The sequence below is a fragment of the Heloderma suspectum genome, chromosome 17, assembly GCF_057233095.1.
Source record: "Heloderma suspectum isolate Gila_16-S chromosome 17, 16-S_ref, whole genome shotgun sequence".
Taxonomy (NCBI): domain Eukaryota; kingdom Metazoa; phylum Chordata; class Lepidosauria; order Squamata; family Helodermatidae; genus Heloderma; species Heloderma suspectum.
This window is the reverse complement of record NC_139474.1, coordinates 1,523,076-1,540,506: the sequence shown is the minus strand read 5'-3', so window position 1 is coordinate 1,540,506 and position 17,431 is coordinate 1,523,076. Positions and strand designations below refer to the sequence as shown.

The window sequence follows — 17,431 nt, the reverse complement described above, 5'->3', positions numbered from 1 at the left end:
AGAAGAGAGTGGCGGGCGAACCAAGGGCCCCACTCAGAATAATGCAGCTTCCGAGGACACAGGCAGCTTGTTTGTCTCTTTATCCAGGACTGAGTATAATCTGCATTCTGTGCGCACACACCCCCGCCCCCCGCACGTCGACTCAGTTTTGGCTGTAATGCAAAGCTCTTGGGACTGGTCGAACATTGGAATTAGTTTGTCACAAGATTCTATTCATGCTTCTTTCTGAGCCTCCCTCCCTTTGCAAAAACCTGGAAGTTTCTCAAGGCTCTCATGGGCCAACCCGCTCTTGTGTTTGCAGCCAGCTGATAAGCAGACTAAGAACAAGGAGAGGAAAGGCGAGAAAACCAGGCAGGCTCCGCAAGTGGGAAACCAGGCAGACGGTGCAAATCTTGGCTTAGGCTCCAGCTTGGCTTGCTTTTCAGTAGCACACCCCACGGCAGCCTTCCCCAACCAGGTGCCCTCTGTTGGACTACAACTCCCACCATTCCCAGCCAACATGGCCAATCCAGGGGGCACCAGGTTGTGGAAATGCTGCCCTACGGAGTCCGGCACCCTTGCTGACCCAGCTCCTCCTCTCTCCAGCCTCGCTCCATGAAGTCCATGGATCCAGGCTGTGCCACCTCAGAGCAAAGTTGGGGACTCGCATGATGAAACACTCCTCCAAACAAAGAATTCCCCACACACAGACATCTAGCACATCAGAAGAAGGATGTGCTGCTAGCCTCCTTTGTCCCTGATATGCTGATCTTCTGTGTACAGAGAAATACTGAGTGGGAGTCTCTCAGTCATGAACCTGTACAGCCCACCTCCACGGGACACAGGCCACCATCTCTGGGGGATTGCAGCACCATCTGGTGGAAAGCATTAAGAGGTTGTCTGTCAAGGCAGGGCTTAGAGGCTACATGTTGCAAACTCATGTCCATTTTATTAAAAAATGGATTATAGGAAACGATTCATGGCTTCCCGCATGAAATGCCCACACTGGATGAATCCTCTTCAGAGGAGGTTCACACAATCAGGTGTGCCGCCTAATTGCCATAATTATCCTCGCCGGGCTTGTCATCATATCCGAACCCAGGGAGGGTGGGTAGCGGGGGATGGTTTACAAACCACCTTGGATTTGCCCCAGTCTGAGCCTGACCCAGCCAAAGAAGGACATCCCAAAGAATTCTAAGAACTGTAGAGATGTGTGCTTTGGATTCAGCCAAATCCCAAACTGCATTGGGCTGATTCAAAGTGGGTCCGAATCTGAACCCTCCCAAAGTTTCATTAGCAATTCAGATTCAGAGGAATGCAGAGGCCCAGAGAGTGTGTCTGCAAAAATGGATCCATTTTCCCCCACTCTCCATATAAAAGAAATGCCAGGGTGGAGTGAGGTGGGAGGAAGAGGAAGGGATGTAATTTGGTGGCTGACACCTCTGCCTTCCATTCACAGTGGATATTTTTCCAGGGCTCTCTGATCCCAGTGCTTTGGGGAAGGGATGTTGAAGTAATATATCACAGGAGTGATCCAGTGTTCAGAGCTCCTTATACGTTCCTTCTCCCAGGAGCAGGAAAGTTAAATGGGGTTTTGTGGAGTCAGTGAGACACGCGAGGGTGTAGTATTGGATGCTTGCTTGAAAAATGCTGGATGTTCAAGTCCTTCTGCTTCTGCCACTCTGTGTGAATAATCATCTAATAAATCCATCATCCACCCCATCCTGTTGCACTTTCTGTGACCTTGGTGCCAACTGAGCAGGAAAAAAAATCTGTTTTTTAATTCATCATAACTTCCTAGCTCCTGACCCTAGCCTGAAACTTTGCAGGTTTCCTACCTAGACACACACCATTTTCATACAAATTGCCAAAATAAAACACAAAGCAGGAGGGAAGGGAAACAAATCACGATCCCACTCCCAAATAAGAAGACTCCCATTCCTCACAAACTGCTGCACTATATACAATTTAAAGGCATCTAGCACAAACACCCTGCATCCATTTTTTTTAAATTGGGCGGATTTTATCCCCTTACATGGGCTACTATACATGTGAATTTCATCCAATTCTGTGAAACAGCAAAAAGAAGAAGTTGTAGTCATCTATTGACTTCCATTGATACTGGGAGGCATGGAGCTTCAGATTTCGAGGCAAGATTCAGATTCGCCCCCAAGTCAAACTGAGCAGCCTCTGTGTTAGTCCAAGGTGATCAGGCTGTTTTCCTAGGGGCTCTCTTCACGAGCGATTTAGTGCGAAGTTAGAGCAGCCTGTATTCCTTTGCAACAGATGACCAATCGCGCTGCCAACCAGCTGCTTCCCTCTTGAAAAACCACATTTTCTGAAACTTCTTTCACTCCAACCTTTTTACTGAAAGCAGGTCTCTGGTGGTTTTACCACAGTGTGCCATGTCCCCCGCATTAAATCCTGGGCATGCCTCTGTGACCTGGCGGTGACGTGGCCAAGGGGGTGGGATGCCCCATTCCCTCTTCTTTCCCCAATGGAAGTAGTTTTTCTAATTGAGAAAATCCCCAGGAGCGCAGTAAAATCCACACATTACCGCAGTAGTGGGGACACTCATTCACCGTAGGTAGCCTGCTTTTAATTTTTAACATATCCTCCCCTCTTCTGTGCATGTTTACTCAAAAGTAGGAAATAATCTCACTTCCTTGCAGTGAAAGGGTTAAAGGCTAACCTTAATAACTTGCCCTAAAGTGCTCTTTTGCCTCTCCTGATGCTCTCTTAAATTGCTATTGCAATGTTGTGCTTCTTTAATGTTTCGGATGTAAAGTCTTTTTTCTGTTGTTATGTAAAGTCTCTGCTTTATCACAGTAATATTGTGAGCAGGGAGAAGGAGAAGGGGGGAGAGGTTGGAAGTGATAACTCTGGGGCAGAGTGCTGGAATGGGGCAAAATGGCTGAGCTGCTCTCAAGGGGAGCCTTCAGGTGCTGCACCTGAGAATCGGGGATGTTGGCTTCTTCAGGGAAATCGGCACACATGGGGAAAATTAGTTGCTTTCCATTCATAACAATATAGTAGCAGGGGGGAACCTGGATGGGGCAGAAAACTCTCTCATTGGTTGAGAAGCCCCTACCAGTTTGATGACATTCAGTTCTACTCACCCCACCCCACCCGGAAGTATGTTCCTTTCAAGCGCTGTGTGACCTGTGAAAACCAGATTTTAAAGGTACGGCACACTCGGCTTTTCTTGCTTTGCGTGTCACTGACGGATCAAAGCCAATTCCATGAAAATCCGGGTAATACTCCAACGTGCTTCTCATTCCGTTGTCGTGAAGATCCCTCCTAACTGCTGACTCAGGGCCCGAACCAAATCTTGTGTTGCTGCACCCTCCTACATTGTCAGTTGGTGGTGGGTCTTAGAGAGGTTCCTTAGCTTTTCACTCATTCCCACAACTACACTTCCCAGGGGTCCTTGGGAAGAAGGAATGTATTTATTTGTCATTCTATTTATATCCCACCTTTCCATACTAAAAAGCCTAAGATAGCCAGGGCCTGCAGGAGAAGCCACCACCACCACCGGGGAAGAGGTGTGCCTGCTGCTGCTGGGCCTGCTGCTGCTGCCGCCGCCGCCACCACCAGGCCTTCCCTGTGGACTCCTGCCTGGCATTATTTTTAAGGGGATTTTTATTTTTTTTCTGGGGGATTTTGTTGTGGTTTTAGGGGTGAGTAGCCTGCCTGATAGGCAGGAGCGAGGGGGCATGTGTCCACCTGATGGGGGCAGTGGGGGGAGTGTTGGGGGCCAGAAGATACTGAGGCTGGGTGGCAGGCGCTGGCAGAGCGCTAGGGGCAGGCCATGCCATGCCAGGTAAGGGGAACGAGGGAGAGATGTGTAGTATCTGTCCCCTGCTCCGGGCCTGTCCAGAGCCAAAGGTTGGCTGGGGGAGGCGTGACCCCATCTTCTGGCCTTCGTTTGCTGCTCTGCAATGCCAAGTCTGTTACCCAGAAAACCTCCCTCATCCATGACATGATCCTGGACGAGGGTGCAGACCTGGCATGTATTACGGAGACCTGGCTGGCCAAGGCTGCTGCTCCAACCCTTGCAGCCATGTGTCCAGCTGGATTTTCGTATGCACAGCAGCCGAGGGCTGGGGATCGGGAAGGGGGAGTGGCTGTTATCTACCGAGAGTACTTGGTCTTCACCAGACCCTCTCCGGGAGACCAAGGTTGCTGAGTGCATGTACTGGAGGTTGGGCCCCAAGGGCAGTCTGGGGATTCTGCTCGTGTACTGTCCAACCCGCTGCATGACTGACTCCCTGGCCAAGGTGTCTGAGGTGGTCTCTGATGTGCATGTACAGTCCCCTAACTTACTGGTGTTGGGGGACTTCAACGTACATTCGGAGGCCATCCTCACAGGAGCACCTCTGGACTTCATGGAGACCATGGCCTCCTGGGAGCTGCACCATATTCTAACTGGGCCCACCCATGTAGCCGGTCATGCGCTAGACCTTGTGTTTGTTTCTGGAGAAGCGGGGAGTGATCTGGAAGTCGGGGGTATATCCACCACCCCCTTGTCATGGTCAGATCACTATCTGGTGACGTTGGACTTCTCGGTTCCACAACCCCTCCGCAGGGGTGGAGGACCCATTAAAATGGTCCGCCCCAGGCGTCTTATGGATCCAAATGGATTCCTGAACGCGCTTGGGGATTCTCTGGGGCACGCCAACGGCCACTCGGTTGAGACCCTGGTGGGTGGCTGGAATGCCGCAATCACTGGGGCATTAGATCAGGTGGCTCCGAAACGCCCTCTCCCCCTGAACAGGGCTCGGACTGCACCATGGTTCAATCCGTGGTTACGAGCTCTGAAACAGGAGGTGAGACGGCTAGAGCGCCAGTGGCGGACGTCTCGCTCCAAAGACGATCAGACATGGGCTAGAGCTGTATCTTCAGCCTATCACGTGGCGGTGAAGGCAGCAAAAAAGGAATATTATGCTGCCTCCATCGTTTCTGCAGAGTGCTGTCCCAGGAGGCTGTTCCAAGTGGTCCGGAGCCTGGTCGGTCCTGTGGCTCCGGAACCACTGGAGCATTCTAAGACCTCCTGTGAGGCCTTGGCAAGGCACTTTGCAGATAAAATTGATCAGATTAGGTGCGTTACTCCGCACGCTGTGGATACAGTTAGTGAGCAAGAGGCGGCCTGTGGCAAACCGGTTTTGTGGGATCGGTTCCAGCTTCTTCCTCCTTTCATCGGTACGGCCGACCACCTGCTTACTTGATCCTTGCCCATCGTGGCTCATTATGGGCTGCAGAGAGAGACTGGGTGAGGGGATCAGGACGGTGGTGAACGCCTCCCTTGAGGAGGGAGTGATGCCATCAGCCCTCAAGGAGGCAGTGACAAGACCGCTCTTAAAGAAGCCCTGCTTGGATCCTCAAGTTCTGAACAACTTTCGCCCAGTCTCAAATCTGCCATTTTTGGGCAAGGTGATTGAGCGGGTGGTGGCGGTGCAGTTGAAGGCACACTTGGAAGAAACTGATTATCTAGACCCATTTCAGTCGGGCTTCAGGCTTGGGCATGGGACAGAAACGGCCTTGGTCGCCTTGGTGGATGATATGAGGAGGGCTCTGGATAGGGGTGAATGCTCCTTCCTTGTTCTCCTCGACCTCTCAGCGGCTTTTGATACCGTTGACCACGGTATCCTCCTGGACCGCCTGGAGGGGTTGGGCACTGGGGACACCGTATTGCGGTGGTTCCAGTCCTTCCTCTCCGGCAGGTACCAGAGGGTAGCACTGGGAGAGGAGGTTTCGGACCCGTGGCCACTTACTTGTGGGGTGCCACAGGGTTCCATCCTCTCCCCGATGCTATTTAACATCTATGTGAAGCCACTGGGGGCTATCATCAGGAGGTTTGGGGTGCGGTGTCATCAATATGCGGATGACACGCAGCTCTACCTCTCATTCAAATCTTCACCAAGGTTGGCCGTAGAATCCCTGTCCAAATGTCTGGAGATGGTGAGTGGCTGGATGGGGAGGAATAAGCTGAAGCTGAACCCTGACAAGACCGAGGTACTTTTGGTGGGAGACAAGAGGAGGCTGGGGGATGTTGACCTGGTGTTGAATGGGGTACGGCTACCCTTGAAAGACCAGGTCCGTAGCCTGGGGGTCATTTTGGACTCCCAGCTATCCATGGAGGCTCAGGTGTCAGCTGTGAGCCAGACAGCGCTGTATCAACTCCATCTGATACGGCGGCTGCGCCCCTTCCTTCCCGACCATCTGCTTCCATTGGTAGTACATGCCCTGGTCTCCTCTCGTTTAGACTACTGTAATGCGCTCTACGTGGGGTTACCCTTGAAGACGGTTCGGAAGCTGCAGCTGGTACAGAACGCGGCGGCTCGCCTGAGTAAAGGCAGCCGCCAGCGAGATCACATCACTCCAGTGCTGAAGGAGTTGCACTGGTTACCAGTTGTTTTCTGGGCCAAATTCAAGGTGTTGGTTTTGACCTTTAAAACCCTATATGGTTCCGGCCCAGCCTACCTCAAGGAGCGCCTCCAGCAGCACCAGACAGGCCACTTAACAAGATCAGCCTCGGATGGCCTTCTCTCTGTCCCATCAGCCAGGACAGCTAGACTGGTGGGGACGAGGGAGAGGGCCTTTTCTGTGGTGGCCCCCACTCTGTGGAACTCCCTCCCTAAGGAACTCCGTCATGCCCCCTCTTTAATGAGCTTCCGTCGTGCATTAAAAACGTGGTTGTTCAGGCAGGCATTTGGGGTGGGTTAGGGTATTTTAGAAAATGTTTTTATTGTAGAATTTTATTGTTTTAAACTGTTTTAGTGTATGCTGTGCATTGCCCAGAGTGGCTGGGTGACCAGCCAGATGGGCGATTAATAAATTTAATAATAATAAATAAATAATAAATAACAATTATGAATTGCACAATGAAAGAGAAGTAATCCACAAAGTAATGCTATGAGACGGCTCTGGGACATGGGTCATGAGAATATGTTCTTAGCTCCCTACGCAAGTGCAGAATGCCTTTTTTCCACCACGCATGCCAGGAATTAAGGGGAAGGGGGTATCCTTTCCAGATGGTCTTGATTCAAGCTCTGGCATCTTCCTTGTACTAGAAATTAAGCAGCTGAGTGTACACAGACCATGAGCAGAGTTTCCTCTTTCAATCCGCCTTCAACTGTCTAGTAAACAAATATAAAGCACCATTTGTCTGTCTCCTCCAGCCTATGTCACCTGGGATATCAGCAGATTTTCTACACTCTGTTCCTTCTGTGGCCATGTTTTGCCCATTCCTCTTGGAATGTGGACTGATTAGGAGAATTTCTCAAAGACATTCTGGATTTAGGGCATGTGTACTTTGCTGCTGCTCTCAGTGCCTTCATTTCCTGCGTACTGGCAAAAAAGGGGCACAAAAAGAATCTCGACACCACAGCCCGTGCATGCAGTCAACGCGGTGTTGGTGCTTTGCACTGTTTTATCAACACACATTTTCAGAGGGCTGAAAAAAACACAACAGGACTGAAAGCTGCCAAGAATTCAGCAGGCACAGTGCCCCGTACAAAACTTGGAAAATCAAAGCACAAATGTAGGGGGATTCCTAATGCATTACTTCTGTAATCCAGAACTCTAAAATCCAGGGAGAAATTTGGGTGAGAATTCCAGAAGCAGCCTTCACCACATCCGCCTTGAAGTGGACGGCATGCCCTCCAAGAGGGCTTCCATCTCCTCACCATTAAAAAGGAAAGCTGAGTTTTTGCCTGGTGCTCCTTGTCAGAGGAGGGCCAAACACCGAAAGCTTTGGCGCGAACCCAGCTCCACACCAGCTCTCAGCTTTCCTCTGTAGAGGCCTCACCAAGGGTGTGAATCGCTGAGCGTATTGTCTGGAGAGGGGGATGCTTAAAGGTGGGGGCTGGGGGAGGGCGGCAGAGGAACATGTCCCAGAACTCAGACAGAAAGTTCCTTGTAGCAATGCGGGCAAACTGGGTTAGCCTGGGCTGCATTTCACAGTCTGCTGTGTGCCGCTGGCCAAGAAATGGGGCCGCGCAGAGTTTTGAAGTACTTGCCATTGTTCTGTGCTGGGTCGCTGCCACAGGAAAGGAAACAGAAAGGCCCATTCCTCCTCATGGCTAACTGAGATCTGCAGGGCTTGTCTTGTGTATTTTTAACATTCTGGAGATATTCCTACAAGTTCGGATTCAAGTGGCAGCCGCTTGACGGTTAGTGTAAAGCAGCCACTAACAGCGTGAACTTGGAAGCTCCAGCCCAAATCTTACCTCTGCTCAGGGCTGCCAGTGTTAACTGACTCTCTCCTTTTGCCTTTGTCGGCTGTCAGCGTGCAGAAATGTAGCGGGTGAAGCTTTTCCTCATGCCAGGAACAGCTTCACCTGCGAGGATGCAGCATGCTGACGGCTGTTTAGTTCCAGCTGTTAAAGGCACAAGAGCAAGGCCGATCAGAAGCTGGCAACCCTACCCTTGCCACAAGCTAGCTCAGTGGCCTGGGGCACTGTGGCCAAGCCTCCCATCTGGGAATAAAAGCAGCACCGGACTGACAAGATATGTGCAGAGCCTTGCATGCTGGAAACGTGCCACAGGCGTGCTCTTTAGTGCATCCCCAAAAATATAATAACGCATATCCACGATGGATGGAAGGATGGCGTTCTTTGCAGCCAGCACTCCCTCTTGCTCCCCCTGCCCCGCCCCTTCAAAAAAAGGGGAGGCAGACGAGGGGGAAAGGCCTGGAGCAGGCCTTCGCAGCACCCCTCGACGGCTGACACACGCAGCAGCCTGTGAAGCCACCTCGGCGCGCTCAGAAGCCCCGGTGGCCGTCGCAGCTACTGCTGCCGCCGCCCCTGAAGAACACCACTTTCCCGCCCTCCAGGCTGTGTCCATCCCTCCTCGCCCTGGGGCAAGGCCTGGCTTTTCCGGCAGGAGAGGGGGAGTGGCCGGGGCAGCACTGAGCGTGCTGGGAAGGGGTTCTCTGCAGGTGCCCACAACTGTCGACTCTGACAGCTGGCCCTGCAGTCGCCGGAGGCTTCTGGAGCTTGGTCCACAGGCTGCTGCATGAACCAGCGCTCTGAGGAAGCGGGAGGGGAGAAGACCAGCGCATCCAGCACAGGCACTGCACAAAGGAGGAGGATGCCCCAGAGGATTCTGGGACGATGCCACTTTGCACGCCCCCCCGCCCGATTAACAGCACCTTCTGGTTCCCTCTTGCTCCGGAGCCCCTCCCCCACCCTGGCCCCTCTTCTTGTCCATCCCAGCAGCCCCTGGTTTGGATGCTGCTCCCAGGACTGGAGCCCCTCATCTACCCCCACAGGGCGGGGCTTGCAGAGGGCTGACAGCAGCGCTCACCCGAAAAGGGGGGGCTTCGCATTCACACGCCAACACAGCTCTTGGCCCTCTGAGGCCCCTCCCAGGTCTCTTGCCCCACTTTGCCAAACAGATGGGGTGTTTGGGCACTTCTGGACCAGATGTGCACAGTGGCTCATCCCCGCGCTCCCCCCAGCTGCCGCCCATCGCCCCACACAGACTGATGTGACTGCCCCAGACGCTGTGGTCTAGACAGCTGGATTCTTCCGGTGAAGGCCGTGGTGCTCTAGGAGAGAAGAAGCCTGGACTACATTTCAGTGCTCCATTCCATTTTCTTTCTCTGACCAGCTGCAGGAACCCCCAGCTCGTATCAAATTAAACTTGACACTCCCCTCCTCCACCTTCCTTTCCTACCCCACTGCAAATTCCAGCTCTGACTGCCCAAGGATGAAGCTGCCGGCAGCTCCCTTGGGAAGCCATCCCAAATATCACACCAAGAGAGCACTTCGGGGGAAATCTCCAAACGCTTAATTCTGTACACAGATCCAAACTTAGCATAACGCGTTGGGAAACTCCCTATACGCACAGCACGTGCATTTAAATTCCTCCTCATCAGATCTTTGCAAATGAACAGGCATGGAACCTGCTTGTTGATTTACAAAGCTCCAGCGAAGGTGGGAAAACCTCAGGTACGACGGCTCTCTGCTGCATGTATATTTCCGAAAGCCCTCCCAGCTGGGGAACCCTTCAGAACAAAAAAGAGACGCTTCCATCCTCTGTCTGCTTCTGATGCTTTCAACACGAAAGCTTCCATCAAACCAGACACATACGTTCTCACTCACACACCCTTCATCAACCCATAAGAAAAGCCAGTTTTTAAAAGGGAAATTTTACCTGATGGCTCAACATGGCCCAGATCTCGGTCGTCTTGGCTTGATCATATCACAGGTACCAGCTCAGGTCTAGTCACTTGCGCTGGCCCGTGGGTGCTATGAAGCCAACCTGCTCTTCACAGCCAGGCAAAGGAAAACCCCTCTGTCAAAGCACAGTCCTGTGTCACAACAGCCTGCTAGTTCTGCTCGGTGAACATCCCGGTGTTGCCATAGCAACGGCTTACCTCCAGCAGTGGTCCAGATTCCTGTTCCAGAGATCTCCGCCGTCAGCCGTGCAGAAAAGACCCGTGAGTGATTCCCACTTCCCGTTCCAGATGTAGGGTCGGGCAGAGGGATGGAGAGCCGTACTCTTCCCGCACAAAAGGCTCATGGTGCGGCTGCTGGGGAAAGACACAGAACGGCAGAACCCGTTAATTCTTCACCCTCCCTCAGAAATCTGCTGCCTGCCAGATGTTTCCATGAAGCAGCCAACAAGGCATTAGAGCATCTCATAGAAGCAGTTCCAGCCTCCAACTGCCGGGAACAATGCAAATAATCAGTCTCCATCCGCTGCCTTTGATCAGGCTCCACCAACAGGAGGAGTAGAGCCTGGAGCAAATAATGTTTTCTACAAGTCAGGAATCTGTGCCCAGTATGAATGACAGCATAGCCAGCCCAGACCCCAGAGCCAAACGCAGAATCTTTGCAAAAGGGATAGGAGGTGTTTGCTTTTATTGGAGGGGTGGGGTAGGGACCTTCAAGGTCTGTGTGCAAGGCAATTCCTTCAATTACACATATGCATTTTACCTATATTATTTTTATCTTGCCTTTCCCACCCTTGCGGCAGCTTACAAATCAATAAAAATTGAACAAAAATAAAATCTAGTTTAAATCTAAGCGTGATAACCAACACAAAGACTACACAACAAGAGCAAAAAAACACACTCCATAGATGGGGAGTTATTGACCGGGTTTACACGATTTGCCCGAGTTGCAAATGCCACTGCCATTCTGAATACGCAACCTCCAATCAGAGGTTGCTCTGTGACATCTGAACTCGGACACTATGAGTGAACAACTCAGACTTCCTGCACCCAGTTTGCAATTAGTTGTTAGGTTAACTCTGGGTTGTTTAATCCATGCTTAACCCATAGTGTCTGGGTTCGGACGTCACACAGCAACCTCTGATTAGAGGTTACATTTTCAAAATGGCAGCAGCACGCACCACACACACACCGCAACAGATCAGCTAACCAATTATTTGCTGCCGTTACGTGTGAACAGGGCCAACGGGTTGATTTCCCCCTTTCCCAAACTCTGGGCATCCCTAAAGGTTAGGGAAGGGCAATTCTGTCAATTTTTGTTTCTCTCAGTTTCCCAGTTTCAAGTTCTGTCTTCTTTCTGCACCAGTTTGCAATTTAAAAAAAAAAAAGTCCACACAAACATTTGGACACATTTTTCTGTGCATTTCTCCTAATATACAAATTTGTGTATGCAAAATTCACCTAATGCACATATTTTTGGCAAGGGATTTGCCCTAATATAATGCACTTTGTATATTATTTTTACAAATATACAAATTTTTATGTGTACATCCCCCTAATATACACATTTTTGTACCTTAAAAAAAAAATTGGAGAAGCTCATTGCAAATACTGGAGAGTAACTGTGTTTCAGTCGTAAATTGGTTTGGGATGTGAGAATTAGGATGGCTCACGTTAAAATGCGAACCAAACACATTTCTCCACCAAGTCCAATTCTCCCTAAGTGATCCACCTGTGTCTGCACTGACCACCGCAGATGGCACGGGGAGGGGTACAGGTTACAAAACTGAATGTTCCTCACATATCGAAAACTACCAGGCTATCAGGGTGAAAGGTTGTACTCTAGCCTTTCCCCCGACATACTGGTGTGTGTGCGCGCGCATGTAGAAGAGCATTCAATTAATGTGGGTCCTCCACCTGCAGATGGGACTGATATAGGCCACCCGAATGAGAATTAGACCATAGGAGGTCAGTTTCCCTTGGAGAAGAGTATGCCAGAAAGCACTGTAGAAATAATAAAAATTATGATTGGAGTGGAAAGCAATAGGAAAGAGGCACAGCCCACGGTCACGACGACGAACAGATTTTGTAGGTCTTTATACCACTACAGAACCTTGCGACGCCTGTGTGGAGAGCCACTGTCCTCTCCCCGTGAAAAATCAATTACCCATCTATCGATTTATCTGTCCACCTCTGCCTAAAATCATTTCGAGGACACCTTTATGGAAGGAACCCCCTTACGGTGGTACACAAGACAAAACCCATACGCAGCAGACGTTGCTTTGGTTTGCTAATGCTCTAATTATGGATGTCCGTTTGGGCATGGCGTGGCTGTGGCGGCCAGTGGTGTAGGGGCAAACTTTGAAGTCCAGGAGCTTGTTGTGACTGTGTGTGTGCCTGTGCATCTGTGCATGCACACGTGTGGTCATACATGCACACACACCAAAGAGCATGTGATCACACATGCACATGCACACGTGTGATCACATGTGCACACACCAACAGTGCACTACCCAATTTGTCAGAGTCAGCATGACTGCAGTCCTGCGCATCGTTACCTGGGAGCCAGCTCCGTTGATCTCGGTGGTGCTGGCTGCAGAGGTTCAATGTGTAAAACAGGCTGAGCTTCAACAAAGGCTCCCCATCCAGCTGAAATGCCGTCCTTAGCTTCTAGTTAGTCCTTAGCTTCTTAGCTTCTAGTTAGAAATGGAAACAGTCTTGCAAAGAACTGCTGCCATGTAACCTGTCACCGGAGCCCATGATTCCGTGTCCTGCACTCTGGGATGATCAAGAAGAGATCCTGGCCTTCCTCTCTGTGACAACCTTTCAAGGACTTGAAGAGCGCTATCCTATCTCCCCTCAGCCTTCTCTTCTCCAGGCTAAACGTGCCCAGTTCTTTCAGTCTCTCCTCACAGGGCTTTGTTTCCAGGCCCCTGATCATCTTTGTTCAAGTCCTTGAAAGGTTGTCCCAGAGAGGAAGGCCAGGATCTCTTCTCGATCATCCCAGAGTGCAGGACACGGAATAATGGGCTCAAGTGACAGGAAGCCAGATTCCAGCTGAACATCAGGAGAAACGTCCTGACTGTTAAGAGCCATACGACAATAGAACCAATGACCTGGGGAGGCGGTGGGCTCCCCCACACTGGAGGCGTTCAAGACGAGGCTGGACAGCCATCTGTCAGGGATGCTCTGACTTGGATTCCTGCATTGAGCAGGAGGTTGGACTCGATGGCCTTGTAGGCCCCTTCCAACCCTACTATTCTATGATTCTATGAACCTGGTGAAATAGGAACCCCCTTCAAGGAAAGGAAAGCGGTATCCAGCTTCAGTTTGGTTGTTTCCTTATTCCCCGACTTCCTCTGTGCTAACCTGTCACAAGCAATCCTAAACCTCGAAAGCCGCTGATCCGCTCATTCACTGCCTGGCGCAAGGAGGGCCCGTCTGTTACCCTGACGCTTGGGCAGACAACCCCAGTACATCAGTGGTGGCACCTCAAGTGTGAAATTAGTCTGTACAAAAGGGCTGGAGTAGAGTTCCTTGCAGGTAGAAAACTAGTAGGTTAGTATGAAGGCTAAGGTAGGACCCTCCAGCCTGACATGCTAAGTTTTCTATGTGCAGGGACTGGCATTTTTTCATGGGGAAGCTGCTTATCTTACTTTCCCACACAGGAAGAGGGGATGCCCCAGAAAAGGAGCCAGGAACCCACTTCCTCCACGGGGCTCCTAGTTGCAACTGTTTTTTCGCTCCCTCAGCTCATGAGTTTGGCACTTGCCCAGCTTCTTAGCTAATCATGTGACTGACCACTGGGATTGTCATGGGGTGGCGGGCGTGCCGTTGGCCTACAGTGTCTCACAGGGTTCTGCCTTGTTCCCCATGTTATTTAATATTTACATGAAACCGCTGGGAGAGGCCATTTGGAGCTTGGCGTGAGGTCCCACCAATAGGCTGACAACACCCTGCTGAATGGCTCTCTGCCATCTAACACCAAGGAAGCCACTGAAACCCCTGAACGTTGCCAGGGTCCCATGGTGGGCTGGATGAGGGTGAACGAGCTGAGGTCAAACCCAGATGGAGGGGGCCTTCTCAGCAGAAAGCCTGCCTCGGGAACTGGGATTCGACCTGCTCTGGGAGGCGCTGTGCTTCCCCTAACAGATCAGGTCCATAGCTTAGAAGTGCTCCTTGATCTTACAGCTGTCCCTGGATCTTCAGGTGGTGGCAGTGGCAAGGAGTGTGTTTGCACAATTGTGCTTGGTGCACCAGCTGCAACAGTATTTGTTTGTTCATTCGTTTAACATCCTGCCGTTTCACCAAAAATGGTGCTCAAAGTGGCTAACAGTAATAAAATGCAAGTTGAAAACAAATTCTTAATTAAAACATAACATAAAAAACATAATCCATAAAAACACAATTAAAAATACAATAAAATAAAAACAGCACTCAACCCCCTTTAACAACAGGCCCACTTACACGCCTTCGTATGTTTTTAAATATCTGATCAGTGTTCAGGTAGTTAATGAAAAAGATGGAAGTAGTCAAATATGAATTTCTCCTGAAAATCAATCAAAGCATCTCTCTCTCTCTCTCGCTGCTGCAAACCAGTCTAGGAAGAAGCTTCTTACACAGATCCGGAAATGAAGCCCGAGAACAGCATCTCAGGGCAATAACAGTGGAACAAACAAATCTTCATGTTTGACAGGAAAATGTCCAGGACTGACTTGGCTGAAGGGACAACGCTGCAATCACTGGATGGGTGGGCAGGCAGGCAGGCGGGCGGGCGGGCGGGCGCGTTCTTTGATCATCCTCCCACTTTGATATGCTCATTTATCATCTCTGCACCGCCTTGCATCTCCCGTCTGCTAGGGTTTGCATCCCACCCTTATGCCCTCTCTCAGGTCTCTTGGGCTTGCCCCATCACTCCATCTGCATGCTGGTGGGAGAAGGGGGAACTGCACCTGTGGAATTTGTGCCTGTTGTGTGGCTGTTTCCAAAAGCACAGAAAGGGAAAGTAAAAGTGGGCCATTCTTCCTACTGATGATTATTAAGAGGGTGGAAGGGGGTTGCCTCCCCCTCTTGGCTTAGCCCCCTCACGGTGAAATAACTCCAGTGGGAGGGATGGCAGCAGCAAATGTAAGTGGCTGAAGGAGCAAGCCGCCCTGCCCCACGTCTCTAGAACTCAAGGAAGGCCTGCTTCCCACGGTGCTCACCAAGGCTTAACATGCCTTGAGCCTCTGCGCTAAGGAGCTTGGATTTCATTCTGGGCTGTACAATGGAAGGCCCCTGTTTGCACCAATGAAATCTGTAGGCTTTTCTAAGACGACTCACCACCCTGAAAGCTTCTGGACAGAGACACACCATTCAAGTGTACCTCTTTGACTTTTGTACTCTATAATACCCATAATGTAATCAAGGGCTGGCTAGCTATTGCAGCTGAGCTTCTTTACTATGGGACTGAGGAAGGCCTTGCTAAACATGAGCTGCTAGATGGCCTTGCAAGGGGCATCTCTATGCCAGCCTAAAATCCTGCATTTAAAACAGGGCTTTCTGCTTCCATTTTAAATGCAGGATCACGACGACTCCCTTTTTCACGTGCTTCCTTCTCCCCCACCCCCTTCCCCCTCCGTCTCCCCGTACTGAGTCTTCCAGTCTCTTTCATTGATCTCGCTCCTCTTTTTGCCGCTTTTACTCTTTCCTCTTTTCACCGGAGAACCTGAGGTGGAACACAGCGGGGTAATTGGATAGCTCATTATCTGCGATCTCTTTAAAAATGGAACAGAGGGCATTTAGTGCAAGAGATGCCCTGGAGGGTCACGGCGTCATGTAAAGAGCATGCAAACTTCCGTGAAGGAGCCCTCTAATCGCAGGATAAAAGCTCAGTGTGAAGAAAACCAAGGAGTCTGCCAATGTGTAAAACTGCTCTTGCCTTACCAGAGATAAATTCTACACTTGCCTGAATATTAATGTCGAACAGATGTGTCCTATAGCCTCCATGCCCCACTCCTTCTGCTCCAGGAATTAATTGGGGGCGTCAGGGGACAGCCTATTCGCCTCAGTAAAGCAAGCCCCTAGATGGATTCACTGATGCTAAAAACCCTGCTCAGATCTCCCTTCTGGCTTCTTGGATTTCATCATCCAGATTTCATCACACATTCCAGCCTTCAGAAAGTGCTTTCTGCAGCAGTGAAACAGAAGGCTGCCACCCTGGACGGTCCGCACCAACGTCCTGTCCCCAGCGTGGTTAGAGTGCCAGATTAGGGCTGGGGACGTTGCCTGGAAGCGCCCCTAGCCCGTGGCTTTGCAGCAGTCGCTGCCTCCGCGCCCAGGGCTTTTCCTGCCTTCCGCTTGCGGCCACACCATTGTAGTCTGACTCGTGTGGAACTGTGGCTGCTGGATACCACATGCGGGACATACTGACCGGTGGCAGGGGGGCTTAAGATCCCGCATGCAATAGCTAAGCGTGTGTGTGCGTGAGAGAGAGAGAAATGAGAGAAAGCCCGGTTGTTTTAGCATGTATAGAAAGCAGCAGGCCCTGCCAACAGATTGTGGGTGCAGCGGAGGGCCCAATCCACACGCAGCGTGGTGAGCCCAAGAAAGTCCTGCTGGCACCTCAGAGCTCGGAGCAAGTCCTGGCAGCAAGAGCCAGCACTGAGAGCGTTTCTCCGAAACCGGGCGACACGTGCACATCGCTGCATGCAACGTCACGGCAACGGGCCCCCCCCGGCGCCGTTCAGGGGCCTAGAAGCAGCGCCCCGCTCCGCAGCTGCCTCCCCGGGAGATGCGGGCTCGCGCCCCCGGGCCCGGGCGCCGCGCGCGCGCCCCCCCCCCGCCCGGGGGCCCCGCGCGCTGCGTGGGGGCGGCCCAAGCCCGGCTCATCCGCGCCCTCGCGCTTGCGCAAGGCAAGACGGGCGCACCTGCCGCGGGGGGCTGGGCGACGAGCAGAGCGGCTCACCTGGCGGCGCGCCGGAGGCCGGTCGTCGGGCTCCTCGGCGGTGTGCCGGAGGCGAGGCCGCCTTGCCGGGGCGGGCGGGCCTGGGCCCCGCCTCCCTTGGCCAAGCGGGGGACGGAGGCGCGGCGTGCCGCGCTCCGACTCCGCGCCCGCTCCGCCTCGCCGCCGCCCCGCGGGGATTAGCGCCGCCGCCGCCGCGAGCTGGTCGCCAAGCCGCCGCCCCGCCGGCGCCGCCCCCGGCCTCCCTGAGGGGCTGCCGCGGGGAGGCCGGCCGGGCCTTTCGCCGCGCCCCGCGAGAGGCGCGCCAGGACTGCGCGGGGCCGACC

General features: G+C 52.0%; 1 protein-coding gene across 2 annotated transcripts in view; it reads right to left on the bottom strand.

Annotated features, from left to right (window-relative positions):
• The window catches only part of SEMA4A (semaphorin 4A), a 75,994-nt gene extending 58,660 nt beyond the window's left edge, over positions 1 to 17,334 (bottom strand). Inside the window, exons 1-2 of one of the 2 annotated variants that reach the window (XM_084824629.1) lie at positions 17,109 to 17,334; positions 10,364 to 10,519 (exon numbers count right to left, since the gene is read on the bottom strand). The gene's annotated coding sequence lies outside the window, so the exon portion shown is untranslated. The remainder of the gene's footprint in view (positions 1 to 10,363; positions 10,520 to 17,108) is intronic. The other variant, XM_084824630.1, reaches the window with a different exon arrangement.
• Positions 17,335 to 17,431: the final 97 nt, after the last annotated feature.